This window comes from Sus scrofa, chromosome X (assembly GCF_054392235.1).
Source record: "Sus scrofa isolate SSC_HxYL_T2T_F1_AM1 chromosome X, Sscrofa_HxYL_maternal_Yorkshire_Landrace_v2.0, whole genome shotgun sequence".
Classification (NCBI taxonomy): domain Eukaryota; kingdom Metazoa; phylum Chordata; class Mammalia; order Artiodactyla; family Suidae; genus Sus; species Sus scrofa.
The window spans coordinates 78,398,492-78,419,264 of NC_139401.1; the positions used below are offsets into that span (position 1 = coordinate 78,398,492).

General features: G+C 37.5%; 1 protein-coding gene and 1 long non-coding RNA gene across 2 annotated transcripts in view; one reads left to right on the forward strand and one right to left on the reverse strand.

The window, feature by feature from the left end:
• Positions 1–20,773, forward strand: part of APOOL (apolipoprotein O like) — a 443,755-nt gene that overhangs the window by 173,106 nt on the left and 249,876 nt on the right. The window lies entirely within an intron of this gene.
• LOC106506993 (uncharacterized) lies at positions 15,221–20,623 on the reverse strand. Its single transcript, XR_002340618.2, has 2 exons — positions 20,390–20,623; positions 15,221–18,822 (listed from the first exon to the last, which is right to left on the reverse strand). It is a non-coding gene; the product is annotated as an uncharacterized LOC106506993 (long non-coding RNA).

The following is a 20,773-nucleotide window of genomic DNA, read 5'->3' on the forward strand; positions in this document are numbered from 1 at the left end:
ATCCCTTCTAGGATTTTAAACAATTTCAGAGAAATTTTCTTTTTTTCCTCTACTGGTAAGCTTCCATCTTAATAGATGTTTGGAACACATTGTATATTTAGTTATGATTGGTCTAGGTAGTACACGTTCAAGGTTTGTGGCCTCATATCATCTGTCACAATAAAAATACTTCATCTTAAGAATTATCCCATGTCCTTGCCCATGAAGTTTGTGTTATGACACCTGTAATTTAGAGACTTAGGATTGGAGTGAGTGCCTGGCTGGGAGTTTTATTAGACTGGAAGAGAGATAATATTATGAAAAAGGCAGAAAAGAGAATTTCAAAAAGGCCACCTAAGACCATGAGAAGCAAACAGATATGATAGGGCCAGAGAGAAAAAAAATAGATCCAGTTTTTAGTTTCCTCCTCTGTAAAATGAAGTTACACTAAATGATCTCTCAGTTCCCTTCCAGCCATTAAGTTGCATCATCCAAATCCTGCAGGATGAGCCAAGATAAGCTCCTTAAAGAGGACAATTAGCAGAGATCAGAAACCTTCTTAGAGTAATGGAAATAAAAACAAAAATACCAAACAGGACCTAATTAAACTTAAAAACTTTTGCATAGCAAAGGAAACCATAAAGAAAACAAAAAGACAAACTATAGAATGGAGAAAATATTTGCAAATGATGTGAACAACAAGGGATTAATTCCCAAAATAGACAAACAGCTTATACAGCTCAGTATCAAAAAAACCAAAAAACCTAGTCAAAAAATGGACAAAAGATCTCAATAGACATTTCTCCAACAAAGTCATACAGATGGCCAACAGGCACATGAAAAAAATGCTCACCACCACTAATTATTAGAGAAATGCAAATCAAACCTACAATGAAGTTATCACCTCAGTGCAGTCAGAATGGCCATCATCAAAAAGTCTACAAACAATAAATGCTGGCAAAGTGAAATGGGAACCCCCCTACACTGTTTGTAGGAATATAAATCAATGCAGCTACTATGGAGGACAGTATGGAGATTCCCCCCAAAATTAAAAATGGATCCACCATATGATCCTGCAATCCCATTCCTGGGCATATATCTGGAGAAAATTATAACTCAAAAATGTACATGCACTGCAGTGTTCATTGCAGCACTATTTACAATAGCCAAGACATGGAAGCAACCTAAATGTCCATCACTGACAGATGAATGGATAAAGAAAATGCAGTATAGCAGTTCCCGTTGTGGTGCAGTGGTTAACAAACCTGACTAGGAACCATGAGGTTGCAGGTTTGACCCCGGGCCTTGCTCAGTGGGTTAAGGATCCGGCATTGCCGTGACTTGTGGTATAGGTCACAGACACAGCTTGGATCCCACGTTGCTGTGCTCTGGTGTAGGCCCCTAGCCTGGATTAGACCCCTAATTAGATTAGACCCCTAGCTTGGGAACCTCCATATGCCGCGGGAGCAGCCCTGCAAAAGGCAAAAAGACAAAAAAAAAAAAAAAAAGAAGAAGAAATTGCAGTATACCAGTATACACATGTGTGTGTGTGTGTGTGTGTGTGTGTGTGTGTGTAATGGAATATTACTCAGCCATATAAAAGAATGAAATAACGCCATTTGCAGCAACATGGATGGACCTAGAGGTTAAAGTAAGCCAGACAAAGACAAATATCATATGATATTGCTTATATGTGAAAATTTAAAAAAAGATACAAATGAGCTTATTTACAAAACAGAAATAGATCCACAGACATAGAAGACAAACTTATGGTTAGCAAAGGAAGAAAGGGGAGGAGGGATAAGTTAGGGCCATGGGATTAACATATACACACTAATGTATATAAAAGGGATAACAAAAAAGGACCTAGTGTATATCACAGGGAACTACATTCAATATTTTGTAATAACCCATAAGGGGAAAGGGTCTGAAAAAGAATGTGTCTGTCCATCTATCTATAAAACTGTATTACTGTGTTATACACCTGACACTGAAAATGTCAACTAATATGACTAATATTAACTATACTTCAATTTAAAAAAAAAAACTTAGTTAAAACCTAAGAAAAAAAGAAACCTAGACTTGCTGATTGGAGAACAAACATCCTAGACCAAAAAATCAGAGTCACAAATAGCTGATATCTAATTATGGGAACTGGGTGATATGCACAGGATATCAGCAACAAAAGAGATACTTGATACTGAGCCAAACATTTTGGGGAGGAACTTCCTACATGCCTCTTGCCCAGGGTCACTCAGAACAGTTTTCAACACAGGTGTAGACTTGAATCTATAGATGCAAAAGTAGGAGTGAGTCTGAAGTGATAGACTAGAGGAGCAGGTCAAAAGACTATTCAAGGTAAAGAACGTCATAGCAAATATCTTTGTCAGGGATTGGAGGTTAGTTCCAAAGGAAAATTCTTGCCTAAAAATTATGTCCTGGAGTTACCACTGTGGCTCAGCGGTAATGAACCAGACTAGTAGCCACAAGGATGTGGGTTCGATCCCTGGCCTCGCTCAGTAGGTTAAGAATCCAGAGTTTCGGTGAGCTGTGGTATATGTCGCAGACGCACCTCAGATTGGCGTTACTGTGGCTGTGGCATAGGCTTGCAGCTCTGATTTGACCCCTAGCCTGGGAAATTCCATATGCCACATGTGTGGCCCTAAAAAAAGCAAAAAACAAAAATAAAAAATATTATGTCTTAAATGAGTTATGGCGAAGCCTACAAAACTACTAAATCTTATTTCTAGAAAGAAAACAATTTTCTTACATTTAGTAATAACAGTCTATTGAAATACATTACAAGATGTTTTACATTTTCATGTTCTTAAAACAAAGCTGCATCCAATTTTGTAGTAGGCCATTATGAATGGATTTGAAATGCCTGAAGCTTTCAACATTAGTAAAGAATTAAGAGCATGTTTTGTTCTTTTGAAAAGTTCTTGAAACTGATGTCCTGATAAACTTACCAGGATTTCCCTTCTGAATTAAGTAAGGTAAAAGTCCAGTTAGGGTCCCCCCAGTGAGAGTCAAAATCTGTTTTAGAAGCTTGCAATTCACAGAATTGTTTTCCTTTTGAGAAAGCTGATAGTTGGCAATAGCATGTTTACTTTCAAAACACAGGACTGGAGAATATGTTAAGATTTCCAGTGGAACCCCAAATTTTAACAGATCCATTTGAGATCAGCTATAACACATATATATTATCTGTTTTTGAATCACATAATAAAAATACTATATTTAATACTATATATTAAATTACTTTCTTGCCTAAGACTTCTTGAAATAGTATTAATTCTCACTGGTGAATTTATTAATGATATTGTGGATCTTCCTTGGTAGCTGTAGTATTTGTAGGCTAGTATTTCAATGCACAGAGCTTTAGCTAAGCAGATAATCAGTTCTATCACTACACTAACCTTATATTTTCCCTGTCACACTGAAAAACCATGTATTCAGACTTAGAGGAGAAGAGGTGAGACGGGATTAAGATAGTGGAATAGAAGGATTGGAGCTCAACTTCTCTCACAAAAACAACAAAATTACAACCAAATACTGGACAACCCACAACCAAATGGACTGGAAACTTTCAAAAAGATACCCTACTCCAGAAGACAAAGAGGAGGCCACATCAAGAAGTAGGAGAGGTGATTATCTGATATAAGCAATCCCATACCTCCTGGGTGGGAAGCCCACAGACTGGAAAGTAACTGTATCACAGAGACTCACCTACAGGAGTGAGAGTTCTGAGCCCCACATCAAGCTTTCACTTGTGGGGATCTGGCATTGGGAAAAAGAGCCCCCAGAGCATCTGGCATTGAAGGCCAGTGGGGCTTGTGCACAGGAGCTCCATGGAACTAGGGGAAATGGAGACCCTATTCTTGAAAGATGCATACAGACTTTCATGAGCACTGGGTCCCAGGGCAAAGCAAAGGCTCCATAGGAATCTGGGTTGGACCTGACCGGAGTTCTTGGAGGATCACCTGGGAAAACAGGGGGTGGCTGTGGCTCCTTGTGGGGGAAGGGCATTGGAAGCAAAGCTCTTGAGAATATTCATCAGCATGCCTTTCTTATGGAGGTGGACATTTTGGGAAAATATGGCCCCACCCAACAGTGCTGAGAAGCCCCAGGGCAAACAACAATCCAGGTGGGATCACAGCCCCACCCATCAGTAAACAGGCTGCCTAAGGCAAGCACCCCCCCCACACACACACACACACAGCTGCCTATAATCTCACCAAGACAAAGCCCCACCCACCAGAGGGATAGGAATCAGCCCCATCTACCAGGGGGCAGGTACCAGTCCCTCCCATCAGGAAAGCTAAGTGATCTGGAGATTATCAGCCTCCAGGAAAAGGACTTTAGACTGTTGATGCTGAAGATGATGCAAGACATTGGAAATAAACTGCAGACTTAGAGGAATAGAATGTATTCTAAAATATGGGAATGAAAAAGGAATTGTACACTTCTATGTTTCTAGAAATAGAAAATAAATGCAGGCATGAATCATAATTGGTATTATACTGCCTATTGTTTTCAAACAGATTACAAAATGAAAATGAAGTACTCTTTTTTTTTTTTTTTTTTTTTTTTTTTGGTCTTTTTGCCTTTTCTAGGGCCACTCCTATGGCATATGGAGGTTCCCAGGCTAGGGGTCTAATCGGAGCTGTAGCTGCTGGCCTATGCCAGAGCCACAGCAACTCCAGATCCGAGCTGTGTCTGCAACCTACACCACAGCTCACAGCAATGCCGGATCCTTAACCCACTGAGCAAGGGTAGGGATCGAACCTGCAGCCTCATGGTTCCTAGTCAGATTCATTAACCACTGATCCACGACGGGAACTCCAAAATGAAGTATTCTTTATGGAAATGATAACACCCACAAGAGAGACAGAAAGAAACAGAGAGAGGTATTGATATTGATTCATTATATACTAATGCTAGTATTGCCTTCCTTTGTAGTTTTACCTCTCTTAATAACACTAATGGCTAAAAGTAAGTGTTTACTATGTGCCAGGCACAGTGCTAAATGTTTTTATGTTGTGTCACCACTTCACAGATGAGTAAAACTTAAATAGAAAAGTTGTCACTTCTCCAGTGTCATAGTCCTAGGTAGTTAAGGAAGGTCTTGAATACAGATTTAACTCTAATGTCAGTGCTCTTACCTACTGTATTAGTTTCCCGTGACTGATATAATAAATTAACACAAATTGGGTAACTTAAAACAATAGATACTTATTCTCCCACAGATATGGAATATAAAACCTTGAATTCAAAGTGTCAGAACTCCAGAGATTCTAGGGAAGAATCCATTCCTTACCTCTTCCAGCTTCTGATGGCTTAGATATTCCTTGGCTTGTGATCAAATCACTCCAATTACCAGTTAGCCCACAACAACTTGTATGATACTTTCTTCCATTCAGCTTCTTTTGTTATCAATATTGACTTTTTGGTAGGCATTAATTGTAAAACCAATATCCCCTCCATCTTTGTAACAGAATCCCAGTTTTGTTTGGGACATCTAAGCTTGTCCCTGTTTTTTTCCAGCCTCCCTTGCAGCTATTTCTGGCTTATGAAATTGAAGGAGCAGTATGATGGTGAGAGGGGAAGTTTTTGTCTTCCTGATAAGAGGATACAAACTTCCTCAGTCCTTCCACTATATCTAGCAATTCCATTCCTGCGTATTTATCCAAGAGAAAGGAAAACTTATGTACATGATCTGAGAGAGAATGGATATGTGTATGACTGGGTCACTTTGTTGTACAGCAGAAATTATCATAATCTTGTAAATTAACTATACATCAAACTAAAAAAAAACCTGTACACGAACAGAAGCTTTATTTGCAGTAGCCGAAAACTGGTGGGGGGTGGGGAGACAAATGTCCTTCAACTGGTGAGTGGATAAACTGTGATATACCTGTATGATATACTACTGTTCAGCAATAAAAAGGAAGGACATACTGATACATGGAACAACCTAGATGGATCTCCAAAGAAATATGTGTGAAAAAAAGCAAATCCCGAAAGGTTCCAAATTATGAGTCCAGTTTTAAACATTTTTGAAATGACTACATTTTAGAAATAGAGGTATATTAGTGGTTGTCAGGGGTTAGGTTGCAAGAGGTAGAAGAGAGTTGTAAAAGAACAACAAGAGGGATCTTCGTGGTGAGGGAATTATTCTGTATTTTGACTGTGGTGGTGGACACAAGGGCCTTACACATAGGATAGGATTCCATAGAACTAAATTCACACACACACACACACACACACACACACACAAATACAAATAAAACTGGGGAAATCTGAATAAGATCAATGAACTCTACTAATGTCAACATCCTGGTTGCTCTATTGTACTATAGTTTTGCAAAATATTACCACTGGGGAAAACTGGGTAAAGGATACAAGGATTATTTCTGCATCATGTCTTAAAATTACACATGAATCAGCAATATTCAATAAAAATGTCAACCAAAAATTTAATGTCATGGTGGTATTCATAGAGAACTAAGGGATACAACAGGAGGAAGTACCTAAATCTGCCTTCGATGTGGGAAAGGGGGAAGACTTTGTGTTGAAATAGATACCTAAGCTGAGTCTTGAAAAATGAGTAGGAACATTCCAGGTAGATGGGAAACGGATATAAGGATACTCCAGGAAGATAGAGCAGAATGCAAAGAAATCTGAGAGAGCATGCTAGACTGAGGGAGCTGCAAGTAACTAAAGTATGGCTGAAGCATAAAGAACATATGCAGGAAATCTCTCTTTTCCTGAAATGTTCACCTTTGGTAGTATTCAAAGGGATCCCTGGAATTTGACACCATGATACAGGTGAATCAAAAGGGAACTCTATTTGTTTTTTAAATGGTTTCCTTTGCTGTGCAAAAAAAAAAAAAACTGATTTTAATTAGGTTCCATTGGTTTATTTGTGTCTTTATTGTCATTATTCTAGGAGGTGGATCAAACAAGATCTTGTTGTGATTTATCCAAAGAACATTCTGCCTATGTTTTCCTATAGGCATTTTATAGTATCTGGCCTTACATTTAGGTCATTAATCCATTTATTTTTGTGTATGGTGTTAGAGAATGTTCTAATTGCATTCTTTTACATGTAGCCATCCAGTTTTCCCAGCACCATTTATTGAAGACACTGTCTTTCCTCCACCTAGTCAACTAATCTAAGACAAAGGGGGTTCATAGATTAGTTGGCCATAGGTGCTTGGGTTTATTTCTGGGCTTTCTATCCTGTTCCATTGACCTATATTTGTTTTTTGTGCCAGTAACATATTCTTTTGATGACCATAGCTTTGTAATATAGTCTGAAGTGATGGAGCCTGATTCCTCCAGTTCCATTTTTCTTTTTCAAGATTGCTTTGGCTATTCAGGGTCTTTTGTATTTCCATACAAAATTTAAAATATTTTGTTCTAGTTCTGTGATGAATGTTATTGGTAATTTGATAGAGATTGTATTGAATCTCTAGATTGCCTTGGGTAGTATAGCCACTTTGATAATATTGATTCTTCCAATCCAAAAGCATGTATATCTTTCCCTCTGTGTCATCTTTGATTTCTTCCCTCAGAGTCTTATAGTTTTCAGAATACAGGTCTTTTGTTTCTTTAGGTACTTTTTTTAAATTTACATAATTTTATTTTATTTATTTTTTTTCACTGTATCTTTAGGTACATTTATTCCTAGGTATTTTATTCTTTTTGATGCAATGGTAACAATTATTAGAGAAATACAAATCAAACTACAATGAGGTACTAGTCAAACCAGTAAGAATAGCCATCATTAATAAGTGCACAAGTAACAAATGCTGGAGAGGGTGTGGAGAAAAGGGAACCCTCCTTTACTGTTGGTGGAAATGTAAATTGGTACAACCACACTGGAAAAACAATATGGAGGTTCCTCTGAAAATTAAATACAGAACTACCATATGATTCAGCAATCCCACTCCTGGGAATATATCTGGATAAAACTACAATTTAGAAATATACATGCATCCCTCTGTTCACTGTAGCACTATTTACAATAGTGAAGACATGGAAACAACCTAAACATCCATTGACAGATGAATGGATTAAGAAGATGTGATACATGTATACAATGGAGTACTACTCAGCCATAGAAAAGAACAAAGCAATGTCATTTGCAGCAACATGGATGCAACTAGAGATTCTCATACTAAATGAAGTAAGTCAGAAAGAGGAAGACAAATACCATATGATATCACTTATATGTGGAATCTAAAATATGGCACAAATGAACCTATCTACAAAACAGAAACCAACTCATGGAAATGGAGAAAAACTTGTGCTTGCCAAGGAGGAGAGGGGAAGAAGTGGGATGGATGGGGAGTTTGGGGCTGGTAGATGCAAACTATTACATTCAGATTGGATAAGCAATGAGGTCCTATTTTACAGCACAGGGAACTATATCCAATCTCTTGGGATAGACTTTGATAGAAGATAGTATGAGAAAAATAATGTATATTATATATGTACATATGACTGGGTCACTGTGTGTACAGCAGAAGTTGACACAACACTGTAAATCAACTATACTCTAATAAAAATTGAAAAAGAAAAAGAAAGAATTAGACTTTTTTTTTAAAGGGAACTCTAGCACTCCTTGTTCTCTAGACCCCCTTCCCTGGTCTCCGTCTTTTCATTACATAAATGAAGAATTGGCCTGATATCCATCTGTTCTCTTTGCAGGATTCCCATCTCTTTCTCCCTCACTGGCAACACTCACAGCCACACAATCATTATCTGCTTTGAGATCATTAGGATCATCTCATTACACTCTTTATCTCTGTTTACTTCAGTTATCTAAAGAAGTCCAGAAATTCCAAATCCTTAGACTCTAATCTGCATAAAACTTCACACATTCGCCTTTTTGCCCCTTTCCCCCACCCCTTACTACCTCCTCTATTTCCTCTACAGTTTCTACTGGAACTTATAATCCATCACCAGAAAAATACCCTAACATCCTCAACCCCTCTTCTGAACATTCCTTTCACTTTTTTGATCTAGTAACTCTAGCTCCCCCATGAAGATGCAGCTTTCTCAAAAGTCCTATAAAGTGGCTGACGCTTTCTTTTCCATATCTCTCAAATCAGTGGTCCTAGAGGTGGGTTAGATGTTCTACTCATTGTCATTTTCAGGCCATTTACTCTCTCTTCTCTAAACACTATCCAACTTTGAATTTCAAGTCATTAATCCATTCACTTATTAATTCACATAATAATAAATATTGAGCACCCTACTACATGCTGGGTATTATTCTGACTTGAGGATACAATGATGAAAAAATATCGACAAAATCCCTGCCTATATAGAACTTACATTTTACTACCTCTCCTTATTGAGTTATACCACTCATTCCTTGAGGAGGTTAGCTTCTGACCCACTGTCAAAATACTTAATGATATCAATGTCTATATTAATGAATGTTCTAATCCTTTGGCCTCTCTTTCCTTGATCTCCTGTCTTCCAGGGATCTTGTCCCTCACTCCATCTCAGCCACATACTCTGCAGTCCTTCCCTAGTCATAGTCATTTATTATCCTCTTGATAATCTGTTTTTAACTTTCCAATAGCTGATCAACATCTCTTATCCCTCTAACACACTCCTTTTTTTTTTTTGGTCTTTTAAAAAATCTTTTAGGGCCACACCCACAGCATATGGAGGTTCCCAGGCCAGGGGTCCAATAGGAGCTGCAGCCACCAGTCTACACCAGAGCCACAGCAATGCAGGATCCGAGCTGTGTCTGTGACCTACACCACAGCTCACAGCAACACCGGATCCTTAACCCACTGAGCGGGGCCAAGGATGGAACCCATGTCCTTATGGATGCTAGTTGGGTTCGCTAACTGCTGAGCCACGACCGGAACTCCTCTAACACTCCCTTTTTTTTTTTTTTTTTTTTTTTAGCACCTTGACTTCTTTAATTCTTCCATCTTTACAGAATATGCACTCCTTTGACCTGTTCAGCTTTTCACTGTTCCTCATCATTCTCAGACCCTTACTTCCCCCTTTACCTAATTCGAACTCCATGATTCATCATTATAGTCTTTCCCTTGCAGATACCCTCAATATTATTGCCCCTTTCTTGCTTGTACTCATCTGACAAAACCCAATCCTGGCTAAATCCAGTTCTTCACCTACTTTTTACCTGAATCAATGCAGCTTGAGAAAAACATACAACCACACTTATGGGTCTTACATCAAATTCTTGATCATGAACCCCATCTGTGCTCTTAGTATTAGCTGGCAATCATACTAAATTTCTTTAGTCCAATCATGTTCCTACTCTTTTAGATGTCTATTTCATACCTTTTCCTCCTCAAATCTCCAATACTTTCTCTCTCTCCTCACTCTAGCTGATGATCTTCCTATTTCACTGAGAAAACTGAGACAATCAAAAAAACACTTCCAACTCTACACTAGGGTAACCTTATCATGAATGAGGGAAAGTTTCTTATTTTAGAAGTTTTCCAGCTAATTCTAGCAACCCTCCATGAATTCACAGATCAAAGCAAAAATCAATTGCTGCTAACATCTTAACAAGAAACAACTTGACATTATGTGCCTCCTGAATGTAGTATACAATGCCATCTATGAAATATTCTTGCAAAAACTTGAATCCAAATCTCATTAAGCCTCTAGAACATACAGTACAGAGTACAGTACAGAGAACAGAAGAACATGTTAAAAGCCACCATGAGGATGCAAAAAAAAAAAAAAAAAACCCTAGACTGTAGGAGATTCTATAGGACAAATAAATCAGATTTTTAAACAAATAAATTGGGTGAAATAGAAAGAGAATCAATAGATTAAAAGGGACTTAAGACACACTTCGACCAATTACAATTCATGAACCTTATTTGGATCCTGTTTCAAACAAACATTGTAAAGGGCAAATCAGGAATTTTGAGCACTGACTGGATACTTAATCCTATTAAGGAACTATGATTAATCTTTCAATTATGGCAATGTGGATATAGTTTTAAAAGAGCCATATACTAAAATATTATAAATATTCATAAATTTATGAATCATAAATATTTATGGTTCATATGATACATATTATAGAAATATATATGGTAATAATATGACATATGGAATTTCCTTCAAAGTTATCTGAGGAAATGAGAGAGTGTTGGTGCGGCTATAGGAAAAGCAAGAGAGGTGATGAACAGGTAACTGCTAAAGCTGGGTAATGGCAACATAAATGTTCATTATCCTGTTCTCTGTACTTGTGTATATACTTGAATTTTTCCATAATAAAAATATTTTTAAAAAGAGATATCCCACAAGCAATCAGAAGTGAACTTCCTACTGACCTAACTGCAATAGTACACACTATTCTGCCTCCTTGCCATTATCCATACTCCACAGTAAGGCGGAACCCTTCATTTGTGCATTAGGACCCATCCTCTCTCACCTATTGGAAGATATCATTCTAGTAATTCTCTTCTCACTTGCACTGTTAATTTTCACCTCTCTACTGGATCAAGTCCAGTCAGGACATAAACATGCTATAACTTCTCACATTAAGGAAAAAAGTCCTCTTTAGATATCCTGTATCCCCCGCTAGCTATTGCCACATTTTTCTGCCCCATTTGGAGTAAAACTCCTCAAAAGAATTTTCTACATTCATAGTTTTCAACTCCTCCCATCCCATTCTCTTTAGAATTCATCCAACTAGGCTTTTCCTCCTATCACTCCACTGGAACTTCTCTTTAGGTCACCGATAACCCTGACATTGTTAACTCCAGTGATCAATTCTCAGTCCCCATCTTATTTGAACTATCGGTAGCATTTGATGCACTTGATCACTCCCTTCTCAAAACAATTCCTTCACCTGGCTTCTAAAATGACATATTCTACTGGTTTTCTTCCTTGCTTGCTATTATCTCCTTCTCAGTCTCTTTTGCTGATTCATCCTCACTTTTCTGATCTCTAAACAATTCCCTTCTCTAGATATGTTTCCTCCTTTTTGTATCTATACTCTTTCTTCATCATCTCTAAATTTTATATTTTTATCCTGGACTTTCCCCCTGAAGTCTACGTGGATATTTAACAGGCATCACAAACAGGTCCACAACTGAACTCATTAAAAATGTGCTTTCTTTCTATACATTTCTCCATTTTAATTGGTAGCAATTTCATCCTTCCAGTTATTCAGGCTGAAAACTTTGCAATCATCCTTGACTTCTGTCTTTCTCTCAGCCCCATACTCAATCTATCAGTAAAACATATGTGTACCTTAAAAACATATCTAGAAGATTTCCTATTGTGGCACAGCGGTAACGAATCTGACTAGTATCTGTGAGGATGATGGTTTGATCCCTGGTCTCGCTCAGTGGGTTAAAGATCTCACATTGCTGTGAGCTGTGGTGTAGGTCACAGACCTACCTGGCATTGCTGTGGCTGTGGTGTAGACTGGCAGCTTCGGCTCCTATTCGATCCACAGCCTGGGAACCTCTATGTGCCGTGGGTACGGCCCTAAAAAGAAAGAAATAGATAGATAGATGATAGATAGATAGATAGACAGATAGATAGATAGATAGATAGATAGATAGATCTGACCATTTCTCACCACGTACTGCTACCACATTATCAAAGCCATCATTACCTCTCATCTGGATTGTTGTAATTACTTCCTAAATGGTTTACTTGTTTTATCCTTTGCACTGCTATAGTCTACTCTCAACACAGCAGCCAGGATAATAAACTATATGTCAAATCATGTCACTTCCATAGTCAAAACCCTCCATTTCCCTCAAAGAAAAAGTCAAAGTTGTTATAATGACAAAATGCCCATGATCTGATCCATCTTTATCTCTGGCTCCAACTACACTGGCTTCTTTGCTACTCAGCTATACACTAGATAAATTCCTGTCTCAAGACCTTTACATTTGCTCTTCCCTCTATTTGAAATGTTTTGCTCCCAGATATCCACCTAGCTCACTCCCTCATCTCTTTCAGGTGTCTGTATAAATAACATATTCTAATTTTTATTTATTTTTTTTTTGTCTTTTGTCTTTTTTTTTTGTTGTTGTTGTTGTTGCTATTTCTTGGGCCGCTCCCGCGGCATACGGAGGTTCCCAGGCTAGGGGTCTAATCAGAGCTGTAGCCACCGGCCTACGCCAGAGCCACAGCAACTCGGGATCCAGGCCGAGTCTGCAACCTACACCACAGCTCAGGGCAACACCGGATCGTTAACCCACTGAGCAAGGGCAGGGACCGAACCCGCAACCTCATGGTTCCTAGTCGGATTCGTTAACCACTGCGCCACGATGGGAACTCCAAATAACATATTCTAAGTAAGGTTTTCCCTGAACATTCTATTTTAAATTGCAAACCAACACCCTTCTTCCTGGTTTCATCACTGGCTATCGGACCACTCATTCTACTTAATCATTTGTTTACCTTTTGTCTCTCTCCCTCAATAGAATGATAGCAATATGAAGTCATGATTTTTTGCCTTTTTTGTTCATTGATGTACTCCTAGTTCCTAGAACAGTGTTTGGCATAGAGTAGGTACTCAGTAAATATTTTCTGAGTTAATCCATTAATGAATATAGAGTTGGGCTGGAGCTATGTCACACTAATAGGGTTTACACATCATTAAGTAAAATAGGCACAATGGCTAGGACCCATGATACCTTTAAAGGTCATGAAAATGTTTTAATTTTATTTTAAAATAGGAAGAAAAAGAAGAATGAATATATAATAATGAATCTAGCCTGAATTATATTAGCCTTTATAACAGCTCAGTCAAAAAATGTAATTTTTAGTATATTCTCATGGAGGAAGGCAAAAATGCCTAAGGCTCATGAAAGTCATGATGTGTTTTTGTCACATCAGGCCTAGGTATTATAAACCTGGTTAAAGAGTTGAACCTTATCTTGTAGAATAAAGGGGAACCCTTGAAAGATAGCATAATGATTAGATTTGCATTTTTAAAAGATCTCTTTTATGGTTAGGAAAAGGACAGACTGAAAGAAGGGAACAGACCTGTTAGGAAATTATTGCAGTAATCCAAGTAAGAGATGATGCCAGCCTCGATTATGGATAAAGAATACAAAAAAATACTTAATAGGATTTCAATGACTTTTAATTGTGAATAAAATAAAATACAAACTCGTTACAAAGCCCTGAATGATCTGCATGTTTTCAACTACATCTTGAATTGCTCCCCCCCTCACCTACCATGATCCAGCCACACTGGCCTTTTTCAGTTTTTTAAATGCATAAATTTTGTTCTGGCCTCAGGCTTTCATGTATGCTTCTTCTTTCTGTGTGTTGCTATTTCTCAACTCTTCTTCTGACTAAAATTTTCTTAAAGTCTCAGGCTATATAGTACTTATATCACTTTCTTGGAGAAGCTTTATATATTACCTGAACACTCACTCCTTTTCTTTCATAGCAGTTTCCACAATTTGTATGTATTTGTTTGTTTTGTTTATTATCTGTATTCCTCAACTAGAGTGAAAGCTCCAAAAGGCAAAGACACACTAAACAAGCGTCGGGCGCTCAGTAGGCACTCAAAGAATACGAATGAATGAATGAATGACTTGGTGACATTTATTGTTTTCCCAGTTTCTGGCTATTTTGAATAATGCTATAAATGTTCTTGGACATATTTTGTTGTTGTTATTGTTGTGCTTACGTATGCATTTCTGATGGGTTTATACCTAGGAGAGGAATTGCTATGTATTAGGGCATGCATATGTTCAACTTTAGCAGACATTGCCACAGTAGCTTCCAAAGTGGTCAGCATTCAATGATGTCACATTGGTAGCTGAAAATTGCGCATGGTGGGAGTATTTACACCATGGAAATCAGTAAATACTATATATAAAGGTTCCCATCTTCCCCCAGACTGTTTACCAGCATACCACTGGGGTATTCTAAAGCACAAAGTTTAAGCCAGTGTATGGCCACTCACAACAAAAGGAAAAAAGATTGAAAAAAATTAACAAAGTCTTAGGGACCTGTGGTACAACAACAAAATGTCTAAACTTCATATAATCAAAAGGATTAGAAAAAGATTATGGTGCTGAAAGAGTATTCAAAGAATGGATAAGCAATGAGGTCTTACTGTACAGCACAAGGAACTATATCCAGTATCTTGGGATAGACCATGATGGAAGATGGTATAAGAAAAAAATGTATATATATGTGTGATTGGGTCACTATGATGTACAGCAGAAACTGACACAACACTGTAAATTAACTAATAGTTTAATAAAAATAAATAAGAAAAAGGAAAAGAAAAAAGAAATAACAGCTGAAAATATCCCAAATTTGGCAAATTACCTGATATAAATATACAAACAAAAGCTGAGTGGACTCCAAACAGGACAAACTGAAAGAAATCTAAGCCTGGGCACATTATAATCAAAGTGCTTAAAGCTAAAGACACAGAACAATTGGAAACCAAATTAAAAAAAAACAAAAACAAAAACAAAAACACAATAGTTCCCCTCAAATGAAATACTTAGGTATAAATCTAACAAAACATGTACAGAAGCTGAATTCTGAAAACTACAAAATGCTGATGAAATAACCCAAGAAGATCTAAATAAATGAACATACTGTGTTATATGAATTAGAAGAATCGACAGGGTAAAGACATCAATTCTCCTCAGAGATCTACGGATTTACACAATATCAATCAAAATCCCAGGAGGATTTTTTTTAACAGATATAGACAAAATGATATTAAAAGAAAGGAGAATTGCTAATAGCATTTTGAAAAAGAAAAGCAAAGCTGGAAAAATTACACTAGTCAATTTTAGGACACATTAAAAAAGCTAAAGTAATCAGGTCAGTGTGGTATTGGTGAAAAGACAGATAACACACAGATCTACGGAAACGAATAAATAGGACAGATACAGACTTACATAAATATGACCATTTGATTTTTTTGTAAACATGCAAAATCTCTTTGGAGAAAGGGTAGTCTTTTTAAGAAATGTTGTTGGAATCTTCTGTCATCTATACACATAAAAATGAACCTCAAACTAAATCTCACACTTTATGCAAAGACCATAGATGTAAATGTAAAGCCAAAAACAATAAAACTTTTAGGAAATAAAAAGGATAAACATGTTTTTTGAGCTGAAAGTAGGCAAAGAATTCTTAGAATCCACACCAAAGCAAAATCTATCTAAGAAAAATTGATAAATTGGATTTCATCAAATTTTAAAACATCAAATTTAAAAATTTTTGAAGACTATCCACAAAACAGAAACAGATCATGGACATGGACAGCAGACTTGTGGTTGCCAGGAGGGAGTGGGAGGGAGTGGGATGGACAGGGAGTTTGGGGTTGGTGAATGCAAACTATAACATTTAGAATGGATGGGCAATGGGCTCCTACTGTACAGCACAGGGAACTGTATATGACTGGGTCACTTTGCTGTACAACAGAAATTGAAGAAACATTGTAAATCAATTATACTTTAAGAAAAAAATTAATTTGCTGAAAAAAGACACTGTGAAGAAAAAGAAAAGATCAGGTGACAATGGACAGAAAAATATCTGCAAATCACATGTCTGATAAAGGACTTGTGTCATATATATATGTATATATATATTTAAAAGTGTGAAACTCATCAATAAGGAAACAACTACATTAAACGATGGGTAAATAAGTTAAAAAGACACTTCACCAAAACAGGTTATAGCAAATTAGCACACAAAGTATGTTTAACAATATTAGCTATCAAACAAATGCAAATTAACACCACAATGAGATATCACTACACATCTATTAGGCCAGCTGAAATTAAAATACAGTTATAATACCAAATGCTGGTAAGGATGGGGAAAAGCTGATTAGAGGGTTTAGGTGATGGCAGCCTCAACTCCTTTATAAAGTTTTCCATCAGTCTTTCATCTAATGTTTCACCCACTTATGATCATTGCTTGGATCTGTTACTTCATTAAAGGTTGTAAATGGTGATTTTCTACATTTATTTCTATGTTTCCTCTATAGTTATTATATTTCTTGTGAAAAAAGAACTTTCTCACATCAACATAGGTTTATTTGGTTGTCTTGAAGTAGTTTGTACAGGAAAAGCAGAATAAAATAATGAGTTATTTTAATTGCTAATTATCGGAGTAAGGAGTTGATATTTATTTCAAACGGTATCCAATGAGGTTTTTCTTTGGTGGGGTTCCGGGGTGGGGTGGGGGAGGAAATCTCTATTTATCTCTCTTTCAGTATCCTTAAACTCATGATTTTTTACATAGTCAATGTGTTTCAATCCCTTAGTAATCATGCAGTTACTACTATTTTTTTGATGCTCTTGTGTTCTTTTGACATGATCCCACTAGTCTTTGATGGTTTCCTTGCTCACTGACACAACAATAGCACACAATTTGATCTTATTTATTTCCTATCTCAAACCCGGAATTAGCTATTACCTGCAAAAAGTCCTGATACTTTTTCTGTAGAATAGTTTTTATGCATCATTTTGTGCATCAATTTGTATTTTTTTTTATTATAGACTAAAGGAAAATATTTGTACCATCAATGCTAATTTCAGCTAGTTTCATTATAATGTTACTTAAATGTAAATAATAGTAGAGCTATATATAAATAAATGTCTTAGGCTTATGGTGCTAATATAATTATAAAACCAAAACGGTAAATGACTAAATAAATTAACAGCATTAATTTAATATTATGCTTTATATTGTTTTGCTGAAACTAAATTACATTTCACAACATGAATATGACACCACAATAGCATATTGAGTGTAGTTTATCTTATTGTATGCTATGGGATGACTCACTTCTCCCACCACTTTATTCCAACTGCCAAGAAATTGCATTATGTACAGCACACCTAGTATAGGACCATATAATTTACAAAGTCTGACTCTATTTTATATCAACCCAAAGCAATTACAGTGGTACTATCTGGTGTCGATGTGCTTGTAAATACAAATGTGAGAGTTGATAATGTATGACAGTGTTCACTTACAAAGTGGTCTTCTAAATGATCCTGAATATACTTATATTAATTTATTTTAGATGATTTCCTTGGGAAACGGTCATGTGACAGTTACAGCAAGAAGGTTGAGTTTTCATAGGAGAGGATGAGGTTAAAGGGAATATAGCTGATGACAAACCGACTCTAGAAGCATATGAGGAAGAAGAGACAGCAACATGTGGTTTCTAAATGTACCATAGCAAAACACTATTAACTGGCCAAGATTACCATGGGAAGTAGAGGAAGTGAAGTGAGCGAGCTACGAAACAAAGCAAGCTACAAATTACAAAGAGTTTATAGCACCTAACTAATATTATTGGTCTGGGGCTAATGTGAAAATGCCAAAAGCTGAAGCATGAATATAAAAGCAACAATTATTATTTAAAATAATAGCACAGGAGTTCCCGTCGTGGCGCAGTGGTTAATGAATCTGACTAGGAACCACGAAACTGCAGGTTCGATCCCTGGCCTTGCTCAGTGGGTTAAGGATCTGGCGTTGCTGTGAGCTGTGGTGTAGGTAGCAGACGCGGCTTGGATCCCACATTGCTGTGGCTCTGGTGTAGGCCAGCTGCTACAGCTCTGATTAGACCCCTAGCCTGGGAACCTCCATATGCCACGGGAAGTGGCCCTAGAAAAGGCAAAAAGACAAAAAAAGTAAAAATAAAAAAATAAAATAATAGCACAACCATCCTTAACATAGCATTTAATTACCCTTAAAATAAATATTGACCAAATATCTAAAAGACATTGGATGGTCTTCCACATTGTTGCCCAGCTGGGAGTCCCACAAGTCTCTTCTCTTTGCCCGAAAGTCATCCTGGACCTGTAGTGGGAATTGACAGCAATGTTTAAGCAGGGGACTGAGATATAAGTTTTGTTTGTTTTGTTATGCAAGTGGCCTCTGTGGTGGTATAGACTCTACACTGCAAAAGATATCAAGCCTAGTAAAGAGAGACTTGGAGCAGAGAAATGAGTTAGGAGGATATTTCACAGTTGTTAGCTGAGGGCCTTAACTGAAGTGAAAATGGAAGAGGGAGGCTTGATTTGATGATTTCTAATTTCAGGATATGATGGGCAAACAGACACAGAGGAACAGTTAGGACAGTGTTGCAGTAATCCAGGTAAGAAGGGATGTGAACCTGAACAAGGTAATGATATTAGGAATGAAAAACAAATGGATGAATTCCACAGATATTAAGGAAGTATAAGTCTCAGGACATTTTGATGGACCAGAGAAAGAGGGAGGAGCAAGGATGATCTTCAGGTTTCAAAAATTATCTACCACAATGTATTGTTCACAAAGTTTTGTTGATGTAAAAACCCCACATGTATCCTACTGGAATTATTACTGGGAGAAGACCTTTTAAATAGTATTTGCCAGGGTATCCAATACAGAAACATGTCATGTATGGAAATACACTGAAAAAAATACCTTTCTTCATCTAGGAGGGAAAATGAAAGTGTAAATAAATAACACCTATAGGAGTCGGCAAACTACAGTGCACAGGCCAAATCTGTATGGCTGCGTGTTTTTGTGTGTGTGCGTGTGTTTTTTAATGGCCTGAGACTAAGAATATTTTTTACATTTTTAAATAGTTTTTCAAAAATTTAGAGCTTTTTTTATGACACCTTAAAATGACAAAATTCAAACATCAGTGCCCATAAATGAAGTTCTACTGGAACACAGACATGCTCATTTGTGTAGGTAATGTCTAGGGCTGCTTTGGGGCTACAATTGCAGGTTTGAATAGCTGTGACAGAGACCCTATAGCCTTCAAAGCTGAAAATATTTACTACTTGGCTCTGTTCACAGACAGCTTTCGGACTCCGGATCTTGTATAAGCCAGACACTGTGCCAGGGCTTTCAGCTCGTGTCTCCTCTACTTTTCTCAAAACCTTTAGTGGTATAGTAGGATATAGACACCTGGAGAAAATATCTAACCAATCGAGAACAGTAACATGTTTTAATTGTAGAATGCTCAAATTACTTAGGCAAAGGCAATGTTACCTTATTCTTTTTTTTTTTAAAGGATCGTACCCTTTCCCTGCTTCAACACTGCTATTCATTCCAAATGCTCATTGTACTAAAGCTAAATTTTCAGAACATAAGGCCCTTTGCAAATGTAACCTATTAGTTACATCTCATCACTCTTTTCCCTACTCATCACTACTGAATTTCTCACTGTTCTCCCATTTTGTGCAGACACAAGCTGAAAGTGACACATTCAAAAGCTATTTCGTATTCACTCCATTTAGGTCCCCTGTCCACCTTTCCCTTCTATGATTTTTCTTTCTTCATCGAATTGTCTACCATTACGAAATATAAAAGGAATAAAGGAGGAAAAGAGGGAAACTGTAAAACACAAGAGTTTCATTTGGGGGAAGCATACCTCATCACTCTGGTGAGCTTAATTGGTCAAATTCTAGTGGGTAGGGCTGATTTTTTTTTTAACGTTGTCCAACATCTATGAGACCTTCAGTGAGTGGCCATTCAGTCATTGATTTTCCTCCTCCCGCTCTTTCTCTCCCTTGGGAAACCTGGAAAACAGAAAATCTTCCCACGGAAACTCCTTAGGGGCGCACCAAGACCTAGGCCTGCGCACTGGGGCTCTCGCGGCACCGCAACCTCAGCTTTGCAAGTCCGCGGGGTCTCCCTGCAGAAACCCAGCGCGGGCTTCTCAGTTGACCGCGTGCGCGCGCGTGCGCGCTCCCCCCTCAGCCCCCTACCCTGCAGCAAGGGGAGCGTGACGTAATGCAACCTCAGCATGTCAGCC